Source organism: Nicotiana tabacum, chromosome 21, assembly GCF_000715075.1.
Source record: "Nicotiana tabacum cultivar K326 chromosome 21, ASM71507v2, whole genome shotgun sequence".
NCBI lineage: Eukaryota > Viridiplantae > Streptophyta > Magnoliopsida > Solanales > Solanaceae > Nicotiana > Nicotiana tabacum.
In genome coordinates this window covers 75820579-75827019 of record NC_134100.1, presented here as the reverse complement: position 1 = coordinate 75827019, position 6441 = coordinate 75820579, and the positions used below count along the sequence as shown (strand labels likewise).

The window sequence follows — 6441 nt, the reverse complement described above, 5'->3', positions numbered from 1 at the left end:
TCTTTGTCAAAAAGCTAGCAAAATATGCGATCCATGTCTTATTTTGTAGAAACTTTAGTCGTTTGAAAGTACAAAAGAACAAGTGAGAAGATGGTGTACTATAATAATATAGTCTATTTAACAATAAAAAGTTGTGTTACAAACTTAACCAAAAAGACACACAGACTAGACTCTAAGAGTGACTCCTTACATTTTCACTTTGGCAATTAGGACTGAGCACAATACAGTTTATTTCACTACAATAACAAGGTACTGTTATTCCTTAAATTTAAACGCCACATAGTTTTAGACAAGCTGCTATTGTATGTATATATATAGGGCTAAATTAATGACCACAAGTGCAGTTCACACAACTGCAGCTGCTGCCACACTTGCATTTGCCATCATGTTCTGCTGCTCCGGCGCTCATCGCGACGGTCTGGCAGTAGCTGCAAGAGAAAGATAAAAGAAACAGTTATCATAATCATTTTTTTATTTTTATTTTTATTTTTCTCTTGGGATGCGCGAAATAAATCACGAATTTCAGATTTACACGCAAAGCATATTGTTGCATTCCCATGTATCATGATATGGAAATTATGATATATAGACCTATAACTTTTTTCTTTGGTTTAAAAGAAATGAATCTAAATATAGGTGACCAATTGCATGATATATATACCATATCTTGATTTGCATCCTGTCATTCTTAAGCAGGGATTATGTAATCTTTTCTTTGTCGTTCCAATTTTATTTAATGTCCTTTTGGGACGCATGAGATATATATAACAATTAGATGAAAAGAGGAGCTGGTAGGAGAGAGTTACCTCTTCTCAGTCTCAACAATGACGTGATTATACTGGTTTTCTTTCTTCCTGCAAATTTACAGACATATTGCTTTACATCAATATATAAGCCAAAAGACAAGTATTTTCAATGTGCTAATCATATTGTCGAGACATTAGTAAAATTGAATAACTATCTCTTGATCGACAGGGGACGTAGAGATTTGACGTTGAACGCCATTACATTATTTTCGACTTGAATTTTGTGTAGTAAAATTAAGATTTTTAAAATATATAATTATATAGATTCACATGTGGTAGTATTCTGTATTAACCAGCCCGTTGTGCTAAGTTTCTGCTATGCACGGGTCAGGGAAGGGCCGGACCACGTTAAACTCATTACGCAGCCTTATCTTGCATTATTTCGCGCCAATCAACCTATAATCTTAAGTTCACCTCTATCTATTTTGAGACTGTAAAGGTTGTTTTTCTTAGACAAGATAAACGTAAACTCAACTAATATTTGAAGTAAAAAGATGATAATTACTTACACACACTGGCTGGCGCTAGAGCAGTCGCAGTTGCCACACTTGTCCGACATGTTTAGGAGATTAAAGCTAAGAATAAGATTGAAATAGAGTTTTACTTAAGTAGGGGAAAGTGTCTGTTGTAAATTTGCTATGGCTTGAATCGAAACTATGAGATTGGGCTGCTATTTATAGATGGAAAGTAGGAAAAAATAAGTTGGCGTAGGCCTAGAAAGGAGCACACACTTCTAAGAAAAGGTTGGAAAAAGGAATCTTCAAAATGGAAGGGGCTCAGGCTTGATTTTTTATCATCCTCTCGTGTCAACTTCATGTTGTGCATTTTCCTTTCCGTGATAAAATTCAATACTCAAAAGACTAGCGATTCTTTTTAGATAGAATTTAATTTAATTTATTTACACGGTCAGTGGGACCAGTTTCTATCTTTAGCGGAGTTTGCCTACCTTGCGTACGAAAAAGAGTAAATTTGAGAAATATCCCTCAACTATGAGAAATAGAGTAAATTTGCCCTTATTTCGAATTTGGTACCAAACATGCCCTTATCATTAGTAGATTGGTTCAAAATTCCCCCTTAATCATGGGAATAGAACAAAAATATCTTCCATTCAATTTTGGTCCTAAATATACCCTTATCATGAGTAGACTGACTCATATTTGTCCCCCTCCTCCGCCAACTTCAAATGGAGTACAAATTTGGTCTATTTCCATAGTTGAGGGGCAAATTTGAACTAATCCACTAATGATAAGGGTATATTTGTGACCAAATACAAATAAGGATAAATTAACTCTATTTCTCGTAGTTTTTTTTAAAGCTAATAAGCTAGAGGCATAGTGGTATTTTTTATTAATAATTCTGAAAAATAAATAGAGTCTTGCAACATGAAAGAAGTATAAACTAGCTAAGATGCTAAAAACATGTATCAACTTATAGGCAATATATGCCATAAGTTGATAGTAAAAACTGAAAGAAATACAAAATGCAATTGTGCTCCTTGCAACATGTCCTTCACTTCTTGTGACTAGACAGTCTCGTTGGTTACTTTGTAGAGGTATCTTCTTCTTGTCCATCACTTGGTTCTCTCCATACACATGGTGAGTGTTGTGTAGCTTTTCTATTTTCAAGTGTGTAGGAGCTATCACTTCTGCCCATTCCATCTTGTAAGCTCATGAACGCATGTAGTAGACTGGAAATTTGCGCACCAATTGTTGCATGCTTTGGACCTGTCCCTAGCTTAGCATCATCAACACATAGATGATAGTACATGTGAAATACACAAAAAGGATCTCCAAATCATCCTAATTCCCAGAATCTCCAGTACTTAGGTCTGCCTAGTAACCTTGTATTGTCCTGAACTTTGTACACCAATCCCTTTGATCAATTGGATTCCAAGTCATGTATGAACTGTGATAGGAGCAGTTGGATAGTGTCCCGCAAATCCCAGTATGGTTTCAAAGTTAGGATATCTCTCATTGCTAAGTGTGCCTGAACCTTTTTGATGGTCCATTGTGTGCATGACCTTGCTTGGATGGACTGGTCCATATATTGACTAGCTCCCAAGATAATGAGCATCCGCGACACTAATATTAGCCTTTTGAGTATTTGTCTATATATAGAATCCAGTCCGTGTAGAATCAACTGCAAAAAAGAAGGTACAATGTTAGTGAAAAAAAGGACCTTCCTTACTCTCCTTCCACAGAATTTGAGTAGGAAGGTGTGTTAGGGTATATCTATTTCATTATCTACTGCTTGTTTATATTCTTTGTAATTATCTCTTGCACTTGTAATTATCCCCTACCATCTCAGTTGTTATCCCTTGTAGCTATCTCTTTTACTTTGTAACCTATATATACTTCAAGCATATATCAGTGATAAATACGATAGAGTGATTGGCTTCACAATTCTTCTTTGTTATCTTATTATTTCACATGGTATCAAAGCCCTAAAAGAATTCCTCTTCACACTTCTCACTATGTCTGTTGTTCTTGTCACATCTTCCTCCTTCACTTCTCCCACTCCAGTCATCACCTCTACCCATTCTTTTGCTGTTAAACTTACACCAAAAAATTATTTGGCATAGAAAACTCAATGTATTCCTCTTCTAAACTACCAAAATCTTCATGGTTTCATCAATGGGACTACTCCCGCTCCACCCGTCACTATTGCCTCTTCCACTGATCCCACCTTTCAAGTTCCCAACCCAGACTTTGACACATGGTTTCGCAAGGATCAAATGCTTCATTCCTGGTTGCTTGCTTCTTTGATTGAAGAGATCTATCCCTATGTTAAAGGTCTCACATCTTCCTTTGCAGTTTGGGAGGCTCTTGCCAACGCCTTTGGTTCTGTCTCGCAAAATCGTCAACTACAATTTCATATAGAACTGCAATAGTTAAGGAAGAATGATCTTTCTGCTTCCAACTATCTACAAAAAGCCAAAACTCTTTCAGATGAATTTAGTGCGGCTGATAGATCTATTTCTTCTGCTGAATTTAATGCGATTATTTATCGCAACATTGGACCTGAATTTCATGGTCTTATTGCTGCTCTCAATCTCCGCCACAGTTACGTTCAATGAACTCCATGGTCAATTAGTAGCTCATGAAATTTTACTTAAAAATGCAATGGAACCTGTAGCAAACATGGTTCTAAAAGATAATACCCCACTGTTGCCTACTCCGCCATATCGGCCACAATACTCTCCATATCAAAATAATTATCAGCCACGCCCTGCCAACAACTCCAATAAAAATCCCCTGTCAAATTTGTGGCCTAAACAACCATTCTGCTGTCACTTGCCGCAACAGATATGTTCCTCGTAACTCTGGTAATTCCCACAACAAAATAATTATGCTGCTCCACCAATGGCTAACTATTCTGCGGTTCTACCCTCTTCACCAAATATGCAGCCCATTACGTGGTTTCCAGACACAGCTGTAAATTATCACATCACTCAGAGTTTAAGTGCCATTAATGAATATCCAGGTTCGGATCAATTACATGTAGGTAATGGTCAAGGGCTTCAAATCTCTCACACTGGTATGGCAGCATTACATTCTCCTTTGAAATTTCTTTACTTGAAAAATGTTTTATGTGTCCCAAAAGTAGTTAAGAATCTACTCTCTGTTAAAAAATTTACCTCTGAAAATTCTTGCTTTTTTGAATTTTGGACTTCCTATTTTCTTATTAAGGACCAGCGAACTCGCCAACTACTGATGCACGACCCAAGTGAGTCTGGAATTTACAGCATTCAACAAATGCCCAAGACAGCTATGACGGGCACGGTTCCCTCACTTGATGACTGGCACCTCTGTCTAGGTCATACAAATGTTCAAAAGCTTCATTCATTAGTTAGGAATCATCATTTGTCTAGTTCTACAAATAAACTTAGTCCGTGTGCTAGTTGTAATTTAGGAAAATTGTCTCGTTTGTCCTTAGCGTCTGTTGAGCATACTAGCACAACTCCTTTTCAAAATTTTCACTCTGATATTTGGGGTCCGGCCCCCGTTCTTTCTTCCATGGGTCATCGTTATTTTGTTATATTTGTGGATGATTATACTCACTTTACATGGGTTTATTTTCTTAAAAATAAAAGTGATGTTCACTCTGTTTTTATTAATTTCGAAAAGATGATTGAAAGGCAATTTCAAGCAAAATTAAGGCTTTTCATTCTGATTGGGGAGGAGAATACCAAAAATTAAACAAATACTTTGATAAAACTGGTATTATACACCGCATTGCGTGTCCTTGCATGAACAAAATGGCATTTCTGAGAGAAAAATCCGGCACTTGTTAGATACTTGCCTTGCTTTATTAGCTCATGCAAATTTACCTCTTAAATATTGGACCTTTGCTATGGAACACAGTGCCATTTCAATTAATGTTCTTCCTTCAAATGTCATTAAGCAACAATCCCCATATCAAATTTTATTCAACAAAAACCCGAACTACCTCTCTTTCAAGCCGTTTGGATGTTTGGTTTTTCCATTGCTTCGGCCTTACAATCATCATTAAGTTTTCTTTTCGAACATCACCTTGTATCTATCTTGGTCAAAGTCCGAGTCACAGTGCATATAGGTAACACAGGTCGAATATATCTAGCTAGACATGTCAAATTTCATTCACAAGAATTTTCATATAAAGCAAATTCAGCCAACTCATCTAGTAAGATAATCACCGACTCCTTCTCTATCTGGACCCGCATCCCCGCCTAACTCACCTTTATATCCATCTCCTTAAATATTAACTAGAACTCCTATCTCAAATTCATCCTCATACCCTATATCAAAATCCGACAGTGCTCCTGGATTGTCATTAGTTGTAGATTTTTCAGATTATGTCCTAAAAGACAATTCTAAACCATCGCGCACCCACTCCATGCAACTCCGTCCCACCACCATGCAAAAACGCCAAGCCAACCTAGCCTTAACCAAACCAAATTATCTATTGGAGGAACCTAAAAATATTTTTCAAGCTAAGAAAATTCAGGAATGGTGTGACGCTATGCAGCAGGAGTTGAATGCTCTACATCAAACTAATACATGGGGTTTAGTGCCTCACCCTAGCAACAAAAATGTGTAATTGGCAACAAGTGGATTTTTCGAATAAAGAGAAATGCAGATGGCTCAATAGAGCGCTACAAAGCGCGCCTTGTTGCTAAGGGCTACACACAACAAGCCGGTATTGACTATCGAGAAACATTTTCTCCCGTAGTCAAATTCACCATTGTTCGGACAGTTCTTACACTTGCCACAGTTCATAATTGGCCCATTCATCAACTTGACATCTCCAATGTATTCTTGCACGGCCAGTTAGATACTGAATTATTTATGGAACAACCACAAGGGTACATTGATCCCTCCAAACCTGACCATGTTTGCCAATTGCCAGCTTCATCGCTCTCTCTACGGCTTGAAACAAACTCCACGAGCTTGGTTTCAGTCGTTTGTCAACTTTTTTGGAGGGTCTCGGTTTTCACTCTTCCAAGGCCGACACATCACTGTTTGTTCTTCTTCAAGGTACATTAAGAATATATGTATTAATTTATGTCGATGATATAGTTGTTACATGTTCAGATTACTCAAAGTTGTAATGGTTTCTCACCAAAATTAAAGCAATATTTCCTGTCCGCGACTTA

At 37.2% G+C, this 6441-nt stretch overlaps 1 non-coding gene across 1 annotated transcript; it reads right to left on the bottom strand.

Annotated features, from left to right (window-relative positions):
* Positions 1-651: 651 nt before the first annotated feature.
* LOC142175625 (U6 spliceosomal RNA) lies at positions 652-751 on the bottom strand. The gene has a single exon (XR_012704722.1). It is a non-coding gene; the product is annotated as a U6 spliceosomal RNA (small nuclear RNA).
* Positions 752-6441: the final 5690 nt, after the last annotated feature.